Below are 22,417 nucleotides of genomic sequence, written 5' to 3' on the forward strand. Positions count from 1 at the left end.
AGGCTTGTTTTGCGCTCTAACATGTGATCTATCCTGGAGAATATTTTGTGTGCACTTCAAAACAATGTGTATTCTGCTACTGTTGGATGGAATATTCTATGTATGTCTGTTAGATCCATTTACTCTAAAATATTGTTCAAGTTTACGGTTTCCTTATTAATTTTCTGTCTGGATGATCTATTTATTGTTGTAAGTGGGGCCCTGAAATCTATAATTATTGAATTGTGATTTATTTCTCCCTTCAGACCCTTTAATATTTGTTTTATTTATTATTGCACAGATGTGATTAGCAAAATTGTTCAATAATATCCTGTATCTCCATGTTGTAGCCAAAAGGTTTCACTGAAAACAAATTCTGCTGCTTGTTTACATACAGACAATTTTTTTAAAAGAAGTAAGAATAATGATACTGATCACCTGTTTGAATTTTTAAATATGTGTCTCTAAAAGTAACCCTGGAGGAAATTTTAGGGGATAATGCTGAAACAGTTGTTTTTCTCAAAAGACCACCCTAGTGGGTGACTCAGTTAAGAATTATTTGCTATAAATCTTCAATGCAAAAATAGGCTTGAAAATGTCATCATGGACAATGGCAAATGTTGGGAGAAGTAATTAAGTCTAGAAAACCAGGACCTGAGGAGAGTGAATGGGGTTGCAGTGTTTAGGTGCAGTAGCATAGCCCTGAGTACACAGTGCAGTCTACCAGAATAAAATGAGAAGCAATAAGATAAACTTATGATAACAGTGCTTTGCTAATCTGGTTACTGAGCATATTAAAAAAGCTACAGAAGAGAATACACCTCCATGGCTGTGGTCCATTTTATGCAGATAGCAGAAAACACAGTCTTTACACAGACAAATCAAGTCTGTGTTTTTAAAGTACATTTTGCTTTACAAAATGTTGCACTAGGTATCTACATGATACATTTTGACCAGCATTATTCAACAGTATTTGGAGAAATTCTAAGGTAATTTTTCTAGATTAATGATTTTTAGTGAAAGGATTATTAATGTATTTGGTCAAGGCTGAAATAAAACATTTTGGGTATCATGAAAATAAGCAAATAAAAAAAAATTAAGAGGAATAGGTCCATGACATAGTCTTATTCATGACTATTGGTAACTTAACTTTGACCTTATTTAAGTTAACTGAAGAAAAAAGTCTAATATTTTGAATATCCAAACTTCAACCAATTCAATGATAAATAACCTAATTAATTTCAGTTATCATTAATAGTTACACAGTGGTAAGACCAGCTGACCAGAGTTCAAACCTTGACTCCTCCAGTGATGGTTCTGTGTGATTATATGTCTGTTGCACAGTTTCCTGTGGTAAATAATAGCACGTACCCCACAACGTAGTTCTGAGAATGGGGTTAGTGTACATGAATCGTGCATAGTTCCATGTCTGATGTTATTAAATGTTAGTTTTAGCCAAGGTTGTAACAAACACAGAAATAATTGTCAGTTGTTGCAACTTTTTCTGTTTTCTGTTGATGTTTTACAACATTGTGGAGCATTCTTGCTATGCAATACAAGTACATTGTTCTATGGTTGCTACCCTTGGGCAGGTGGGCCAGCAAAGTTGTATGAAATGTTCAAGCCAACATTACATTGAATAATTGTTACACTGAATCATTTAAAGACTTTGCAGGCATGCTTAACCAGCGCAGATGTTGATAAATTAAATATCCAAGTCTGTACTGAATTATTTGCACTTATGTAACATGATAATTATAAAAGTAATAGCTTGTATAGTTTCAAACAATGATTAAAAAGTTAGATATCTATGAGTTATGAAGCCATACTTCAATTTAGCTTATGTATATAACTTATAGAAAGTATAGCGTTTTGGAGTTGCCTAACCTGTTAGTAGGAAGAATTAAACTCCATCAGGTAAATGCAAATGCTACAAGATAATGTTTAACAAAAGTATAAACTGATCTATAAAATATCCTAAAAATTACGTTTCTGCAAGTGGGTTGGAAGGCCTGGATGTGAGAGTGTGTTGGGGCTATACATGTAAGTGTGGGTCATATGTGAAACAGACTAAAATCTGAAAATTTTAGGTCCATATCCTGTTGTATACTTGCTGAACTTCTGGAGTAATCCTTGTTTCATCTATCAAATATGAGAAAATATAGTGAAGTTCCTTATGAGGACCATTATAATTTGGTTTTTCAAAAATGCAATTTAATCAAACTAATTTACATCTCTAGTGATCTCATGACTAACTAGAATGGTCCTTTTCTATTTCTTGCCAATTTCATTTACAATAAACAACAAAACACAGTTTAGGTGTAACTTAGGTCTGAAGGGAAAATATCTATACTGTGTCTAGTAAGCATAAGAAAAACAAAAAATTAAGTGTAATTTCTAAAAGATTAATTCAATTCTATAGAATTAAGGCCTAGAAGACTACGAAGAATGTGTTAGAAATGTTAGAATGATTGTGCTTTACCTAATCTTCATACATATAGGAAGCTTTGAAAAATTCAAAAGAAAATATGCAAGGCTGGATTCAACTTCATCTACAGCAAGAACTTTGATAACTGCACAATCATCAATCATTCTCAGAGAACAGAAAGCTCCAGTTCAAGCCTGTAAGTCATTTCTTTGCTGATATTATGGTATGGTAGTCCGCTGTGTCTCAATGCAGACATAGTGGTACAAAAGAATGAAGTAGAGATGAGGAGGTACCTATTAGCAAAAGGAAATCTCTTTCTGAGTAAGACAAATACCCTGCAGTGATTTTCACTGAAATTTACACTTTTCTAAATATTGGTCATTATATGGAAATCTCAGACTCATCTTTCTACTCTATGAGATCTTAATTTTTCATGACCTAATAGTTTTTTCGTTAATAAATGCTGTTAGAATAAATAATTTAAAAAGCAAAGTCATCTTGTGGAATGTAGGTTCAGGTTTAAGTAATTACTATTCTTGTTTTACTGCATTTTGATGAGCACCAACATTCTAATTATAGTCCAGCATCTCTTGTTTAGCAGGCAATGCCAATGCCAAGCATACTCCATTATATATTGCTATGGAGTAACCATTAGCAACAACTCCATTCACCACCCTAATTTTTGACTAATGTTCCATCCACATGAGTGCTCTAGTCTCCAGAGATAAGAACAGCTATACTCACTATGTTCGTTGTCCCAGTCACCTTTGACAATTGTTTATTTATTTATTTTTTTGTTTTGGCCTCATGTCACAAATTATCTACTAAAGGACACACCTTAGCCCTGTGATTAAAAAGAATTGATTACTTCGGCTGTTTCTTATGCAAGATCTTTACTTTCATCTAAAATAGTGCTCTCATATTTCACACTGAGTTTCAAAATTCCAAAGAGGAGACCTGTATACTACTGTGATTTGATGTGATAGAATGCCAAAGTGGGGTACAAGTTGAAAGTAGGTTCAAAACTTCACTAATTTATATGAAAGTGTGCCTTTAAAAGTATTGAATATATAAAAGTATTAGAAATTAGTTTCCTTTTCATATTTTTAATTGTCTAAAAAACAAGTTATCAGTTGCATGAGATATTTTGTACTTAGTCATTCTCATTTCAGAGAAGCTTAATGAGTTCCTACTTTGGAATGCTCTGACTCCCCTTTAGTTCTGTAAATGTCTGTTCATGAGAGGATGGTTCACATTAATTACAGTGTCTCTTCATCTTCCTTTGCATGCAGCAGGATTCCAATATCCAGCACCTTGCGTCTGAAATGAAATAAATGGGGAGAGGATGTTGCCTATTTACATCTAGTATATATGATAGGACTAACTTCTCCTATCTGAGTCCCCAAAATAACTTCTTACAGTCTAGTCTATCCTCTGCAATTTTGTTTTTTCCTGTAAGGCATAATTGTCTTAGTATTTTTGGATTCCTATATCAAAATACCATAAATTGGGTGGCTTATTAGCAACAGAAATTTATTGCTCATGGTTCTGGAACTGGAAAATCAAAGATCAAGGTGCTGGCAGATTTGGTATCTGGTGAGGGCCTGCTTCCTTATAAATGGTGCCTTCTTGCTGTGTCCTCACACGGTGGAAAGGGCAAACAGCTCACTCAGGCCTCTGCTGTGAGGGCACTAATCCCATTCATATGGTCAGAGTCCTCATGACCTAATTACCTCCCAAAGGTCCTACTTCCTAACACCATCACCTTGGGAATTGGGGGAGGATTTAAACATAAATTTCAGGGGTGAGATACAAACATTCAGGCCATAGCAACAAGAATAAGGGATTTTATTGATTCTATAATCTGTTCCATGAATACTTCAGCATTTCTGAAATAAGAATGGGTCTTTTGGCCAGGCATGGTGGCTCATGCCTGTAATCCCAGCGCCTGTAATCCCAGCGCTTTTGGAAGCGGAGGTGGGGAGAGGATTGCTTGAGCCCAGGAGTTTGAGACCAACCTGAACAACACAGTGAGCCCTCATCTCGCTTAAAAAAAAAAAAAGAAGAATGGGTCTTTCAATCAATGGCGTATTTTTCTTAGCAGCACACAAAGTATGCATTAAAAAATTATCAATATGATTTGAATGTTTATCTTTTTCCAAACCCATGTTCAAATTTAATTGTCATTATAATAATATTAAGAAGTAGGACTTTTAAGAGGTGATTAGGTCAGGAGGGCTTTGCCCTTATGAATGGATTAATGTTACTGTGGGAGTGGGTTCCTTCCTTACGAATGGATGAGTTAAATACTTATTTCTTGTTCTCTCCATCCTTTCTTTCTCCTTCCCCCACCACTCTCTCTCACTCTCTTTGCCCTTTTGCCGTGGAGTTATGCAGCAAGAAAGCACTCACCAGATGCTAGCCCCTCAATTTTGAACTTCCCAGCCTCCAGAACTGTGAGCAAATAAATTTCTCTCTATTATGAGTTGCTCAGTCTGTGGCATTCTGTTATAGCTTCACAGAACTGACTAAGACACTGATGAATTTTTGAATTGTATAAAATTCAGCAAAAATTGCTAAAATTTATTAGGGTTTACTAAGTCTCAGTTAGTATTTTAAGTGATTTACCCCCTTCATTTATAAACTCTGCAAGAATTTCTATAGAAACTGAATTTCAGAGGGGCCAAGTGACATAGTAAGTGGCAAAGCCAGGCTTTGAGCATGTGTCTGTTTGATGGAGTCCCTGTTCTTCAGTTTCCTACCACATACTTTTCCTCTCTCCAAGCCTGTCCTTAAGAAATGATCAGTCATTTGATCTTCAGTGTTCTTTCTTCCAAGTGTTTTTGCAATTTAGAGACAAAAGATATCTCTCTAATTTTGGAATGCTAATCATGCACAGTACAATAGCTTACAAAATATTTTAATTTATTCAATTAACACTAACGGACTCTTTCTTTTTCTGGGCATGATGGTGAAACAAAAATTACTAGAACGTAGTTCCTGTCTCCAAGGACTGAGTCTAGTGGCGGAATCTCAGACAAAAATTATAACAGTGGGGAAAGTTTTAGAGCAGGGATAAGTACCAAGATCCTCAGGCATGAGTTACCTCAAAGTTGAACTGAGCTGGGCTATGTCTGTAGTAGTTAAGAGGAGTCTTCCCTGAGGAAATGACCTCAAAACTGAGTTTTGAGTCACAAGAATTTGCTTCAGGGTGTCATGTACTGTGCCAGATGATGAATAAATGAGTAAATCAATCAGTCAACAAAAGAAAAAAATGAACCATGGAGTGAAAAAGACTGAGCCCACAACTCTGGAACACTGACATAAGGAGCAGTTAGTGCAAGACAGGGCTTTGAGGGAGCCTGACAGGGCTATTCTCTAGAAGAGTGGAAAGAGATGGGGGTGGGGGCAGTGAAGAAATGATAGAAGGTTTCTGTGAAGCAAGAAGGCTTCAAGGAGGGAATAGCCAACATTGCCAAAAGTTGCAAAGAAGAAAAACTATAATCCCTGAAACAAGGTTATCAAATTTGTCTCCTTATAAAAGACACCCCAGAAAGTTCTCTGTCTTTCTACCATGTGAGAACACAGTGAAAAGTGAAAAGGCTATCTATGTACTAGAAAATAAGCCCTTATCTTAGACGGAATCTACTGGCATTGTAGACTGAATCTACTTGATCTTGGACTTTCCAGCTTCAAGAACTATTAGAAATAAATGTTTGTTATTTCAAGCCACCTAATCTTTAGAATTTTTGTTTTAATGTGAATAGACTAAGACAATTACAAAGGTTTACACTTATGTTTTCTTCTAGGACTGTTATAGTGTAAGCTCTTCTGTTTAGATCCTTGAACCATTTTGACTTCAGTGTTGTATATGGTGTGAGGTAGGCATTCAAATTCATTATTTTGAATATAGATATTAACCTTTTCGTGCTGTATTAAAATGAGCATTCTTTTCCCATTGAATGCTTCTGGAACATGCTAGGGTTTGGATGTTTGTACCCTCCAACACTCATGTTGAAACTTAATCGTCAATGTGGAATATTGAGAGATGAGATCATTAAGAAGTGATTGGGTCATGAAGGCTCTGCCCTCATGAATGAACTAATACATACATTAATCAATGGATTAATGAAGTGTCATGGGAATTGGACTGGTATTTATAAAAAGAGGAAGAGAGACCTGAGCTAGTATGCTCAGCTCCTGTGCCATGTAATGCACTAGGCCATCTTGGGGCTTTGCAGAGTACGCCCCACTAGCACACATGCCTTCAGCAGATGTGGCCCCTTGACCTTGGACTTCTCAGCTTCCAAAGAAAAGAATCCCTTTTCTTTATAAATTACCCAGTTTCAGGTGTTTGATTATAAGCAGCAGAAGTTGGACTATAACAGCACCCTCGCCTACAACCAATTGATCATAGATGTATAGGTTTATTTCTGGACTTACAATTATATTCCCCTGATATATATTTATCTTTATGTCAGTTCCACACTGTCTTGATTATTGTAGCTTTGTAGTAGAATTTAAAGTTGGGAAGTGTCAGTTCTCTTTGTCCCTTTTTTTTCAAGATTTCTTTGCCTGTTTTTGAACTCCCATAATTTCATAGAATTTTAGGATCAGCTCTCCATTTCTGTCAAAAAGGCAGTTGAAGTTTTGATAGTGATTGCGTTGAATCACTAAATCAATTTGGGAGTAGCTTAACAATTTAAGTCTTCAAATCCATGAACACAGGGTATCTATCCATTTACTAAAATAAAAGCAGAGATATGTAATTTCTTTCAATAAAGTTTTATAATTCTTAGTGTACAGTTTCTGTGCATCTTATGTTAAATGATACCTTTGTATTTTATTTTTGTTTGACGGCTTTATAAATGAATTTGCCTCCTTAAATTCACTTTTAGGTTGTTCATTGCCAGTGTGTTGAAATACCACTTATTTTTGCATATTGGCCTTGTATTCTTCAACCTTGCTGAACTATTTATTTAGTTCTAACAGGTTTTTTATTAGTAATTGAGAATTTTTTACAGTTAAGATCATGCCATCTACCTATAGGGTTGGTTTTATTCCTTCCCTCTCAATCTGGATCCCTTTTACTTCTTTTTCTTGCCTAACTACCTTGGCTAGGATTTCTAGTACAATATTGAATAGAAGTGGTGAGAATTAGCATCCTTCTCTTATTTCTTACCTTAGGCAGAAAGTTTTCAGTCTTTCATCATTAATTTTGATGTTAGCTATAGGTTTTTCATATGACCTTTATTAGATTGAGAAAGTTCTGTTTTCCTAGTTTGTTGAATGCTTTTATAATGAAGGGTTGATGGATTTTTTCAAATTGTTTCTCTTTGTTGATATGATCATGAGTGTGTGTAGTTTTAAACCTGTCATTCTATTAACATGGTACATTATATCGGCTGATTTTTGTATGTTGAACCAATCTTTGTTCCTGGAATAAGTCCTACTTGATCATGGTGTATACTCCTTTTTATTTTGTTTGTTTGATTGGCTAGTATTTTGTTAAGGATTTTTGTGTCTGTATTCATACGATATATTTGCTTGTAGTCTTCTTGTGTGTGTGTGTGTGTGTGTGTGTTATATTTGTCTAATTTTGTTATCAGGATAATACTATCCACTTACAATAAACTAGAAAGTTTTTTATTCTCTTCTGTTTTCTGGAAGAACTTGTAAAGAATTGATGTTAATTATTCTTTTTGTTGTTGTTTATTTATTATTATTATTTTAAATTTAACTTGTAATTTCAGAGTACATGTGCAGGTTTGCTATATAGATAAACTTGTGTCATGGGGGTTTATTGTACAGATTATTTTGTCACACTGGCATTAAGCTTAGTACCCATTAGTTATTTCTTTTGATCTTCTCCCTCCTGCCTCCCTTCACTTTCTGATAGGCCCCAGTGTGTGTTATTCTCCTCTATGTGTTCATAGGTTCTCATTATTTAGCTCCCACTTATAAGTGAGAACATATGGTATTTGGTTTTCTGTTCCTGTGTTAGTTTGATAAGAATAATGGCCTTCAGCTCCATACATGTTCCTGCAAAGGATAGGATCTCGTTTATAGCTGCATAGTATTTCATGGTGTATATGTAGCACATTTTCTTTATTTAGTCTACTATTGATAGGTATTTAGGTTGATTCCATGTCTTTGCTATTGTGAATAGTGCCACAATGAACATGTGGACACATGTGTCTTTATGATAGAAAAATTTATATTCCTTTGGGAATTTATCCAGAATGAATCATGTGGTAATTCTGTGTTTAGATCTTTGAGGAATCACCACACCATCTTCCATAATGGTTGAACTAATTTATATTCCCACCAACAGTATATAAGTGTACCTTTTTCTCCATAACCTTGCCAGCATCTGTTATTTTTTGACTTTTTAATAATAGTTATTCTGACTGGTGTGAAGTGCTGTCTCGTTGTGGTTTTGATTTGCATGTCTCTAATGATAACTGATGTTGAGTTTTTTTTCATATGGTTTTTGGCTGCATGTATATTTTCTTTTGAAAAGTGTCTGTCCATGCCCTTTGCCCACTTTTTAATGGGGTTGTTTTGTTTCTTGTAAATTTGTTTAAGTTCCTTATAGATGCTGGATGCATAATTTGCATCTGACAAAGGTCTAACTTTCTCCCATTCTGTAGGTGTCTGTTCATTCAACATTTGGTAGAGTTTATCAGTTAAGTCATTTGGTACTAGACCTTTCTTTGTGGAAAGTTTTTTGGTTACTCAATTTCTTTACTTGTTATAGGTCTATTGAGAGTTTGATTTTTTTTTTTAAGTTTTTGTTTCATGTTTAGGAGTACACGTGCAGGCTTTTTGACAGAAAATTGCATGTCACAGGGGTTTGGTGTACAGATTATTTTACCATGCAGGTGATAAGCATAGCACAAGAAGTAGTTTTTCAGTTCTTACCATCCTCCCTCCCTCTACCCTCAACTAGGCTCTGGTGCCTGTTATTCCCTTCTCTTTGTTCATATGTACCAGATTTTGAATTTTTTCTTGAGTCAATTTTGGTAATTTCTTCCTTTCTGGGCATTTTCCCATATTATCTAAGTTATCTAATTTGTTTCTTTACAATTGTTCATTGTTTTTCCTTATAATCTTTTATATTTGTGTATGTTCAGCAGTAACATTTCCCTTTTTCTTCATGATTTTAGTAATTTGAGTCTTCTTTCTTTTTGTCAATCTTGCTAAAGGTTGAGTTACTTTGTTTATTTTTTCACAGTACAGACTTTTGGCTTCATTGATTTTCTTTTTTGTTTGTTTTAATTAACTTCAGCTCTGTTTTTTATAATTAGATTATTGACTTGAAGTCTCTCTTTTTTAACTCAAATAATGTTACAAAATTTATTGACTAACTTGACATTTGTAAAGCATATCACTGTAAGGTAAATTTAAAGAAATGTCAATAGAATACCAGCTTCATTTTAAAATTAAATACTGTATGTTACTTGAAAGAATGTTAGAGACACAGGACATATTGCTAGGCCTAGCACATAGTAACCACTTAATACATATTTCTCGAATGAACACTTAAATTGTTCCTTCTCAACCCTAACGTAACATATGTTATGCCTTTAGGTTACAGGCTTAAGAAGATAAACATCATAGTGACAAATATGTGTGTATTGACCCTTCCGGACTATACTGGCCTTGTGAACAACAAAAAAAAATTACCCTTCTGCAAAATAATTGAAGAGAGGATCCTATGCCCCCAGTTAGCACCTGCAGCATTAAAGCTCCATTCCTTGGGTTCAAATAGTGGTTGTTCGATTTTTAGGAGACTTCTGTCAAAATGCAAAGTGGGAAAGTTCACACACGAATCCATTTTCAACTAACACTTCAGTCTGTTGTTTTATCAGTTAATGCTTCAGCAAGAATTTTTAAAAATGAGGTAACAGAGAGAGGGGTGTGTGTGTGTGTGCGCGCGCGCACGCGTGCGTGCACACATGCACATTTTAGGTGAAGAGGTAGTGTGGAGAGTAGAGGGTGTCACCTGGCTGAGAGTACCAGAGAAAGGACAGGCACATGAACAAGAAATGCAGGAGGATGCCAAGACAATTTTCACCTCCTCTGCACTTTAGCTTAGGTGTGGCCTTTCTTCTAAGTGCCCGCCTTCTCTTGGATTTGCATGTGGATTCAACCTTTTGAACTGAATCATCTAATTTTAAAATTTTGATAAAAATATTCCTTCTTCTTCAGCTCTCATCAGATATGATCCCAAATCTACATATATAATCTTTAACTTTTAGCAGCCCTTGGTCTCATAGCTATAATAACTGCAGATTTTTTTTTTTTTTACTTTTATTTTAGGTTCAGGGGTACAATGTACAGGTGTGTGAAATAGGTAAATTGTGTGTCACGGGTGTTTGGTGTACAGATTATTTCATTGGCATAGTATCCAATAGGTAGTATTTCCATCTTCACTCCCCTAACCTCCACCCTTAATGAGGCCCTGGTGTCTGTTGTTCCATTCTTTGTGTCCATGTGTAATCAATGTTTAGCTCTCACTTATAAGTGAGAATATGTGGTATTTGGTTTTGTGTTTCTACATTAGTTTGCTTAGGACAATGGTGTCCGGCTCTATCCATGTTGGTTCAAAGGACATGATTTTGTTCTTTTTTATGGCTACATAGTATTCCATGGTGTATATGTACCACATTTTCTTTATTCAGTCTATTATTGATGAGCATTTAGGTTGATTCCATGTCTTTGCTATTGTGAATAGCACTACAATGAACATATCAGTGCATGTGTCTTTATGGTAGAATGATTTATATTCCTTTGGGTATGTACTCAGTAATGGGATTTCTGGGTTGAATGGTAGTTCTGTTTTATGTTCTTTGAGAAACTGCCACACTGCTTTCCACAATGGCTGAACTATTTACATTACCATCAGCAGTGTATAAGTGTTCCTTTTTTTTCTGCAACCTTGCCTACATCTGTTATTTTTTTGACTTTTTAATAATAGCCATTCTGACTGGTGTGAGATAGTATCTCATTGTGGTTTTGGTTTGCATTTCTCTGATGATTAGTGATGTTGAGCATTTTTTCATATGCTTGTTTGTCGCATGTTTGTCTTCTTTTGAGAAGTGTCTCTTCATGTCCTTGGCCCATTTTTAAATGAGGTTGTTTGGTTTTTGCTTGTTAATTTGTTTAAGTTCCTTATAGATTATGGGTATTAGCCATTTGTTAGGTAAACGGTTTGCAAATATTTTCTCCAATTTTGTAGGTTGTCTGTTTAGTGTGTTGGCAATTTGTTTTGCTCTGCAGAAGCTCCTCAGTTTAATCAGGTCCCATTTGTCAATTTTTGTTTTTGTTGCAATTGCTTTTGAGGTTTTTGTCATGGAATCTTTGCCAGGACCTATGTCTGGAATGGTATTTCCTAGGCCATCTTCCAGGGTTTATATAGTTTTAAGTTTTACATTTACATCTATAATCCATCTTGAGTTAATATTTGTATATGGTGTAAGGAAGAGTTCCAGCTTCAATCTTTTGCATATGGCTAGCCAGTTATCCTAGCAGCATTTATTGAATAGGGAGTCCTTTTCCCATTGCTTGTATTTGTTGACTTTGTTGAATATAAGATGATTGTTGATGTACAGCTTTATTTCTGAGTTCTCTATTCTGTTCCACTGGTCTATGTGTCTGTTTTTGTACCAGTACCATGCTCTTTTGGTTACTGAAGCCTTGTAGTATAGTTTGAAGGCAGGTAATGTGGTGTCTTCAGCTTTGCTATTTTTGCTTAGGATTGCCTTGGCTTTTTTTTTTTTTTTTTTTTGCTTAGGATTGCCTTGAGCTTTTTTTTGGTTTCACATAAATTTTAAAATAGTTTTTTCAACTTCTGTGAAGAATGTTACTGGTAGTTTGATAGGAATAGCATTGAATTTGTAGGTTGCTTTGGGCAGTGTGGCCATTTTAACAATATTGATTCTTCCTGTCCATAGGCTTGGAATGCTTTTTTCATTTGTTTGGGTCAGCTTTGATTTCTTTGAGCAGTGTTTTGTAATTCTTGTTGTACAGATTTTTCACCTTTCTATTAGCTGTATTTCTAGGCATCTTATTCTTTTTGTGGCTATTGTGAATGAGATTGTATTTTTTTTTTTTTGAGACGGAGTCTCACTCTGTAGCCCAAGCTGGAGTGCAGTGGTGTGATCGTGGCTCACTGCAACCTCCACCACCAGGGCTCTAATGATTCTCATGCCTCAGCCTCCTGAGTAGCTGGGACTACCGGTGCGTGCCACCATGCCCAGATAATTTTTTTGTATTTTAGTAGAGACAGGGTTTTACCATGTTGCCCGGGGTGGTCATGAACTCCTGAGCTCAGGAGATCCACCCGTTTTGGCCTCCCAAAGTGCTGGGATTACAGGCATGAGCCACTGTGCCGGGCTGAGACTGTATTCTTGATTTCTCTCAGCTTGGTGGTTGTTGGTGTATAGAAATGCTACTGATTTTTGTATACTGATTTTGTATTCTGAGACTTTGCTGGAGTTGTTTATCAGCTTAAGGAGCTTTTGGGATGAGACTATGGGGTTTTCTAGATATAGGATCATGTCATCTGCAAATAGGGATAGTTTGACTTCCTCTCTTTCTATTTGAGTGCCTTTTATTTCTTTCTGTTTCCTGATTTCTGGGCCCAGAACTTCCAATACTATGTTGAATAGGAGTGGTGAGATAGGACATCCTTGTCTTGTGCTGGTTTTCAAGGGGAATGCTTCCAGCTTTTGCCCATTCAATATGATGTTGGCTGTGGGTTTGTCATAGATGACTCTTGCTATTTTAAGGTATGTTCCTTCAATACCTAATTTATTGAGAGTTTCTAACATGAAGGAATGTTTAATTTTATCAAAAGCCTTTTCTGCATCTATTGAGATAATCATGTGGTTTCTGTGTTTAGTTCTGTTTATGTGATGACTCACATTTATTGATTTACGTATGTTGAACCAACCTTGCATTTCAGGGATAAAGCCTATTTGAGCATCGTTAATAAGCTTTTTGATGTGCTACTGGATTCAATTTGCTAGTATTTTGTTGATGATTTTTTTTATCAATGTTCATCAAGGATATTGGCCTGAAGTGTTCTGTTTTTTTGTTTTGTTTTTGCCAGGTTTTGGTATCAGGATGATGCTGGCCTCATAAAATGAGTTAGGGAGGAGTTGCTTTACCTCGTTTTTTTGGAATATTTTTAGGAGGAAAGGTACCAGCTCTTCTTTATATATCTGGTAGAATTTTGCTGTAAATCCATGTGCTTTGGGCATTTATTTTTAGACAGAGTGTTGCTCTGTCACCCAGGCTGGAGTGCAGTGGGGCAATCTCAGCTCACTGCAACCTTTGCCTTGTGGGCTCCAGCAATTCTCTTGCCTCAAACTCCCAAGTAGATGGGATTACAGCCACCTGTCACCACACCCAGCTAATTGTATTTTTAGTAGAGACAGCATTTCAGCATGTTGGCCAGGCTTGTCTCAAACTCCTGACCTCAAGTGATCTTCCTGCTTCAGCCTCCCAAAGTGCTGGGATTACAGGTGTGAGCCACTGTGCCTGGCCAGGTTCTGGGTTTTTTTGGTTGGTAAGCTTTTTATACTGATTTAATTTGGAAACTGATTATTGGTGTGTTCAGGGATTCAATTTCTTCCTGATTCAGTCTTGGGAGGTCATTTGTTTCCAGGAATATATTTATTTCTTCTAGGTTTTCTAGTTTGTGTGTATAGAGGTGTTCATACTACACTCTGAGGTTTTTTTTTTTGTTTTTTGGTTTTTTTTTTGTATTTCTCTGGTGTTGGTAGTATCTTTTTGTCATTTCTGATTTTTTAATTTGAATTTTCTATTTTTTTAAAAAAATACTGTAGCTAGTGGTCTATCAATCTTATTTATGCTCTTTCAAGGAACCAACTCATGGATTCATTGATCTTTCATATGGTTTTTCATGTCTCAGTTTGCTTCTGTTCAGCTGTGTCTTTTGCTACTTTTGGAGCTGGTTTTCTCTTGTTTTTCTAGTTCCTCTAGGTGTGGTGTTGGGTTGTTAATTTGAAGTCTTTGTAACTTTTTGATGTGGGTTTTCAGGACTATACACTTCCCTCCTAACACTATTCTGGTATGTTGTATCTTTGTTTTCATTGGTTTCAAATAATTTATTTCTGCCTTAACTTTATTGCTTGCTCAAAAGTCATTCAGGAGCAGATTGTTTAAATTCCATGTAATTTTATGGTGTTGAGTGATTTTCTTAGCATTATTTTCTGTTTTAATTGTGCTGCAATCTGAGAGTGTGTTGGCATGGTTTCTTTTTTTAAGATTTGCTGAGAATTGTGTTATGGCTGATTGTGTGGTTGATTTTAGAGTATGTGCCATGTCAGATGAGAAGAATGTGTATTCTGTTGTCTTTGGATGAAGTGTTCTGGAGATGTCTGTTAGGCCCATTTGGTCATACATCAAGTTCAGATCTCAAATATCTTTGTTAGTTTTCTGCCTCAGTGATCTGTCTAATACTGTCAGTGGGGTGTTGAAGTCTCTCACTATTATAGTGTGGTTATCTGAGACTCTTCATAGGTCTCTAAGAATGTGCTTTATGAATCTGGGTGCCTCTGTGCTGGGTGCATACATATGTACAATAGTTAGATCTTCTTATTGAATTGAGCCCTTTCCCATCATTGCTGGTTAACATCTGTTTTGTCTGAAATTAGAATATCAGCTCCTGGCTGGGCGCGGTGGCTCAAGCCTGTAATCCCAGCACTTTGGGAGGCTGAGACGGTTGGATCACGAGGTCAGGAGATCGAAACCATCCTGGCTAACACAGTGAAACCCCGTCTCTACTAAAAAAATACAAAAAAACTAGCCAGGCGAGGTGGCGGGCACCTGTAGTCCCAGTTACTCAGGAGGCTGAGGCAGGAGAATGGCGTAAACCCAGGAGGCGGAGCTTGCAGTGAGCTGAGATCCGGCCACTGCACTCCAGCCTGGGCGACAGAGCGAGACTCCGTCTCAAAAAAAAAAAAAAAAAAAAAAAAAAAAAAGAATATCAGCTCCTGCTTTTTTTTTTTTTGTTTTCTGTTTGGTATATTTTTTTCTTTCCCTTTATTTTGATCCTATAGGTGTCATTGCATGTGAAGTGGGTCTCCTGTAGACAGCATATAGTTGTGTCTTGTTTCTTCATTCAACTTGCCACTCTATGCCATTTAATTGGGGGCATTTAGCCCATTTACATTCAAGGTTAATATTGATATGTGTCGGTTTGAACCTGTCATCATGTTGTTAGCTGGTTATTATGCAGCCTTGATTGTATTGTTTTATTGTGTCTATGTTCTTTAGTATGTTTTTCTAGTGACCAGTAGTTGTCTTTTCTTTGTGTATTTAGCAGTCCCTCAAGGACCCTTAAGGACACCTTGTAAGGCAAGTCTGGTGAAATCAAATTCCCTTAGCATTTCTTGTCTGAAAAGGATCTTATTTTTCCTTCACTTGTGAAGTTTAGTTTGGTTGGATATGAAATTCTGGGTTAGAACTTATTTTATTTAAGAATGCTGACTTGAAGGGTTTCTGCTAAAATTTTGCTGTTAGCCTGATGGGCTCCCTTTGTAGGTGACCTGGCTCTTCTTCCTAGCTGCCTTTAACCATTTTTCTTTCATTTCACCTTTGGATAATCTGATGACTATGTGGCTTGGGGATGGTCTCTTGTATAGTATCTCATAGGAGTTCTCTGCATTTCTTGGATTTGAATGTTGGCTTCCCTAGCGAAGTTGGGGAAATTTTCATCAATGATATCCTCAGATATGTTTTTCAAGTTGCTTCCTTTCTTTCCCTCTCTTTTAGGTTGACAGTATGACATAGATTTGGTCTCTTCATGTAATCTCATATTTCTCAGAGGTTTTTTTCATTTTTCTTTATTTTTAAAATTATTGTGACTGTTATTTCAGAGAATTGGTCTGCAGACTTGGAGATTCTTTCCTCAACTTGGTTATTTCTGCTGTTAGTATTTGTGATTGTATTATGAAATTCATGAAGAGAGGTTTTTTTTTTTAGCTCAGTTCAGGTTGGCTCTTTCTTGAAATGGCCATTTACATTTTTGTCTCCTGTATCATTTTATTGTATTACTTAGATTCCTTGGACTGAGTTTCAACTTTCTCCTAAATGTTGATGACCTTCATTCCTATTCATATTCTAAATTCTACTTCTGCCATTTCAGCCCTTTCAGCCTGGTTAAGAATTATTGCTAGGGAACCAGTGCAATCATTTGGAGGTAAGAAGACACTGAGTTTTTGAGTTGCCAGAGTTTTTGCACTGGTTATTTCTCATCTGTGTGGGCTGATGATTTTTGAAGTTGCTGTCCTTTAGATGAGTTTTTTTGCTTTTATCTTTTTTGATTACCTTATTTGATTGTGGTATAAGGTGGCCTCAGTCAACTGGCTTCTATTTTAGCCTTCTTCTGGGTCTTGGAGGAGCATCCTTTGATAACTGTTTTTGCATCCATATTTCTTTTGTTGGGTGTTCTGGTCCATGCACCTCCCTCAGTCAGGGACTGCATTTTGTGGACAGGCTATATTCTTGCCAGGTCAGCCCCAATCTGGTGACCAAGTGCTTCCTGGTTGAACATTGGATTGTGCTTGACTGCAGAGTTCAGGCAGAACTGGGACTGCTGGGCCAGAAGCTCTAAAAGGTGTTGCCCTCCTGGCAACCAGTGGCAGGGATAGGTGGGGTTGCCCACCCTGCTGTCTGGGTGTTTCCCAGGACAACAGGAGGCTGTGCTCTTTGAGTTGCCATAGAAGCAGTTCTGCTGGGCTACAAGCTCTAGCAAGCCTTGCTTGCCTAGCTACCAGTGGTGAGTGTGGGTGGGGTTACCCATCCTGCTATCCAGGTGTATCCTGGGGCAATAGGATGCTGAGCTCTCTGGCTGAGTTCACACAGAAGCAGGACTACTGGTTCAGATGCTCTAGCATGTGTCATCTGTCTGACTGCAAGTGGTGGGGGTGGGTGGGGTCACCTGCCCTGCTGTTTGGGTATTTCCTGGGATAACAGGAGGCTATGCCTTCCACTGAGTTCACACAGAAGCAGGACTGCTGGGTAAAGCAATTTTATAGTTTTAAGTTTTACATTTATATCTATGGTCTATTTGGAGTTAACTTTTATATACATTACAAGTTATAGATTCAAATTCTTTTTTTTCTGTATTAACTTTCTATGTCTCAATTATGTTATGTGCAAAGTGAGATGATCACTAAATTAAATAATAACATAGTACATGTAAAGCTTTTGGCATATACTGTTATGTCACTGTTATTATATAAAAATTGGGAAACAAGTTAAAAATATAGGATACATTAAAGGCAGATGGTAAGTGTGCTTTTCATGGATAACACAGGGCCAAAAAATTATGAAACATACTGTTTTCTCTAAAAAATGGTTTTATACTGAGTTTTTGTGTAGTTTTAAATCTGATATGTTTAATTGGCTAGCAAATTTTGCTGGTATGGAAGCTAAATATGATGGATAGTCAAATAATATGAATGAATATAAATTTTTTGTTATCATTTTTGTCCTTACTTCATGGACTCATTTTATTTTGCGTATTTCACAGACTTCTGGATTGGTAACATCAATTCTAGTTTATATAAAAGAAAAAGAGCATTACACATTCCTTGAAAGCTGTGGTGACCCTGGGGTCCCTTGATTTATAATTGCTTTACCTTATACACAGATGTTTAAAATATTGGCCAATGGGTGGGGCCAAGATAGTAGACTAGAAACAGTGGTGATCAGAGGCTCCCATCAAAACGAACTATAATAAGCATGTGAATCCTTCACTGGTAACCACGGTATCCAGATTGTCTTATCAGAACTGATAAGACATGATCCATGGAGAGGAAGGAAGGGCAGTGTAGCACAGTGGCCCACCTGAGACCACACAGGGCAGGGGTACCTCAACCCCCCAGCTAAGGGAGGTAGTGAGTGAGCGTGCTACCCGACCAGGGAAACTGCTTTTTCCATGGAACTGTGCAACCCACGGATGGAAAGATCACACTCATGAACCCATGCCAATGGGGCCTAGTGTCCTACAACAGAGCTGCGCATATTCTCAACAGCCTCACAGCTGGAATCTGCTTAGCCTACCGAGCTCCCAGCTGTGGCTGCCTGCTGTCTAAGCCAATTGAGCTCCTTTGGGGAAGGGCAGAAGCCAGCACTGGGACTCACAACTGCCTAACACACTAAGCTCCCTGGGTGGGGGAAGGGCGGCATTCATCTGTAGCTCTAGGCTGTGCTTTTACCCTGCTGAAGCCAGGGAAACTGAACAACTTGGTCCCAAGACATGTTCCCCCCCACAGCCCAACACACTGGCTGTGGCACACTGGCCAGAGTGCCTCTTCAGGCCTGACCTTGACTCATCCTTACTGGGTGGGACTTCCCTGCAGGAACTCCAATAACTCCAGCCAGAGTCTCAGGGACAGAACCTGGACCTCCCTGGGCCTGAGCCCCTAGGGGGAGGAGTGCCTGCAGTCTTTGCAGAACAGCAGACTTAGCCTTTCCTCCTGGTAGTTCTGAGGAATATGGGCAGCCCAGATGAAAGTGCTTCCCCCTAGTGAAGCACACCCCCTCCACCAAGGGACAGTGAAAGTGATTCATTAAATGGGTCCTGTTCCCCATGCTACCCAACTGGGTAAGACCTTGCAACAGGAGTTGTCTGTCAGACACCCTATACAGAAGCAATCCTACTGACATCAGGTTGATGCCTCCTGAGATCAGAGATCCCCGAAGAAAGAGCAGGCACCCATCTTTGCTGTTTTTAGCCTCCTTGAGTGACATCTCCAGGTGCAGGAGTGAACCAGATGAATAGGGCCTGAAGTGAAACCCCAGCAAGCCACAGCAGCCCTACAGAAGAGGGACCTGACCATTGAAAGAAAAACAAACAGAAAGCAACAACAATAGCATCAACAACAACAAAAAAGTCCCCACAAAAACCCCATCAAGGGTCAGCAGCCTCAAATCGAAACTAGGCAAATTCACAGAGATGAGAAGGAATCAATGAAAAGATGTCGAAAGCCCAAAAGGCCAGAGTGCCTCTTCTCCTCCAAATGATTGCAACATCTCTCCAGCAAAGGTGCAGAACTGGACGGATAATGAGATGGAAAAATTGACAGAAGTAGGCTTCAGAAGACAGTTAATAAAAAACTACGCTGAGCTAAAAGATCATCTTCTAACCCAATGCAAAGAAGCTAAGAACCTTGATAGAGACTAAAGGAGCTGCTAACTAGAATAACCAGTTTAGAGAGGAACATAAATGACCTGATGGAGCTGAAAAGCACAGCATGAAAACTTCATGAAGGATACACAAGTATCAATAGCTGAATTGACCGAGCAGAAGAAAGGATATCAGAATTTGAAGACCACCTTGCTGAAATAAGGCATGCAGACAAGACTAGAGAAAAAAGAATGAAAAGGAATGAACAAAGCCTCCAGGAAATGAGGGACTTCATAAAAAGACAAAACCTACTATTCATTGGAGTACCTGAAGGAGATGGGGAGAATGGAGACAAGCTGGAAAACACACTTCATGGTATTATCCAGAAGAATTACCCCAGCCTAGCAAGACAGGCCAACATGCAAATTTAGGAAATACAGAGAACACCACTAAAATAATCCACAAGCAGATCAGCCCCAAGAGACATAATCCTCAGATTCTCCAGTGTTGAAATGAAGGAAAAAATGTTAAGGGCAAACAGAGAGAAAGGTCAGGTCATCTACAAAGGGAAGCCCATCAGACTAACAGCAGACCTCTCAACAGAAACCCTACAATGCAGAAGAGATTGGGGGCCAATACTCAACATTCTTAAAGAAAAGAATTTTCAACCCAGAATTTCATATCCAGCCTAACTAAGCTTCATAAGAAAAGGAGAAATAAAATCCTTTTCAGACAAGCAAATGCTGAGAGATTTCATTACCACCAGGCCTGCCTTGCAAGAGCTCCTGAAAAAAGCACTAAATATGAAAGGAAAAACCAGTTTCAGCCACTGCAAAAACACAACAAAATATAAAGGCCTATGACAATATGAAGAAACTGCATCAACTAGTGTGCAAAATAACCAGCTAGCATCATAATGACAGGATCGAATTCACACATAACAATACTAACATTAAATGTATATGGGTTAAATGGCCCAATTAAAAGACACAGAGTGGCAAATTGGATAAGAGTCAAGGCCCATCGGTGTGCTGTATCCAGGATGCCCATCTCACATGCAAAGACACACAGAGGCTCAGAATAAAGGGATGGAGGAATATTTACCAAGCAAATGGCAAGCAAAAAAAGCAGGGATTGCAATCCTAGTCTCTGACAAAACAGATTTTAAACCAACAAAGAAAAAAAAGACAAAAAACAGCATTACATAATGGTAAAGGGAACAATTCAACAAGAAGAACTAACTATTCTAAATATATATGCACCAAATACAGGAGCACCCAGATTCGTAAAACAAGTTCTTAGAAACCTACGAGGAGACCTAGACTCCCACACAATAATAGTGGGAGAATTTAACACCCCACTGTCAATATTAGACAGATCAACAAGACGGAAAATTAACAAGGATATTCAGGACTTGAACTCAGCTCTGGATCAAGTGGATCTAATAGATGTCTACAGAACTGTCCACCCCAATTCAACAGACTAATAGTCTTCTCAGTGCTACATGGCACTTATTCTAAAATCAACCTCATAATTGGAAGTAAAACACTCCTTAGGAAATGCAAGAAAAAAAAACCACCTAAAATCATAACCAACAGTCTCTCAAACCACAGCGCAATCAAATTAGAACTCAGGATTAAAAAACTCACTCAAAACCACACAATTACATGGAAATTGAACAACCTGCTCCTGAATGACTGCTGGGTAAATAATGAAATTAAGGCGACAATCAAGAAGTTCTTTGAAACCAATGAGAAGAAAGAGACAATGTACCAGAATCTCTGGGACACAGCTAAAGCACTGTTAAGAGGAAAATTTATAGCACTAGATGCCCACATCAGAAAGCTAAAAAGATCTCAAATCGACACCCTAACATCACAATTAAAAGAGCTACAGAGACAAAGCAAACTAATTCAAAAGCTAGCAGAAGACAAGATATAACTAAGATCAGAACGTAATTGAAAGAGCTAGAGACACGAAAAACCCTCCACCAGGAGCTGGTTTTTTGAGAAGATTAACAAAATACACCACTAGCTAGACTAATAAGAAAAGAGAGAAGAATCAAATCGACACAATAAAAAATGGTAAAGGGAATATCACCACTGATCCCACAGAAATACAAACTACCATCAGAGAATACTATAAACACTTCTACACAAATTAACTAGAAAATCTAGAAGAAATGAATAAATTCCTTGACATACACCCTCTATGACTTAACCAGGAAGAAGTCAAATCCCTGAATAGACCATAACAAATTCTGAAATTGAAGTAATAATTAATAACATACCAACCAAAAAAAAGCCCAGGAACAGATGGATTCACAGCCGAATTCTACCAGAGATACAAAGAGGAGCTGGTACCATTCCTTCTGAAACTATTCCAAAATGAAAAGGAGGGACTCATCCCTAACTCATTTTATGAAGCCAGTATCATCCTAATAGAAAAACCAGGAAGAAACACAACAAGAAAAGAAAACTTCAGGCCAATATCCCTGATGTACATGATGCAGAATTCCTCAATAAATTACTGGCAAACCGAATCCAGTGGCACATCAAAAAACTTATCCACCATGATCAAGGGGGCTTCATCCCAAGGATGCAAAGCTGGTTCAACATACACAAATCAATAAACATAATCCATCACATAAACAGAACCAATGACAAAAACCACATGATTATCTCAATTGATGCAGAAAAGGCCTTTGATAAAATTCAACATTCCTTCATGTTAAAAACTCTCAATAAACTAGGTATTGATGGAACATATCTTAAAATAATAAGAGCTATTTATTACAGTCCTACAGCCAATATCATATTGAATGGGCAAAAGCTGAAAGC

The sequence above is a fragment of the Macaca fascicularis genome, chromosome 8, assembly GCF_037993035.2.
Source record: "Macaca fascicularis isolate 582-1 chromosome 8, T2T-MFA8v1.1".
Classification (NCBI taxonomy): Eukaryota; Metazoa; Chordata; class Mammalia; order Primates; family Cercopithecidae; genus Macaca; species Macaca fascicularis.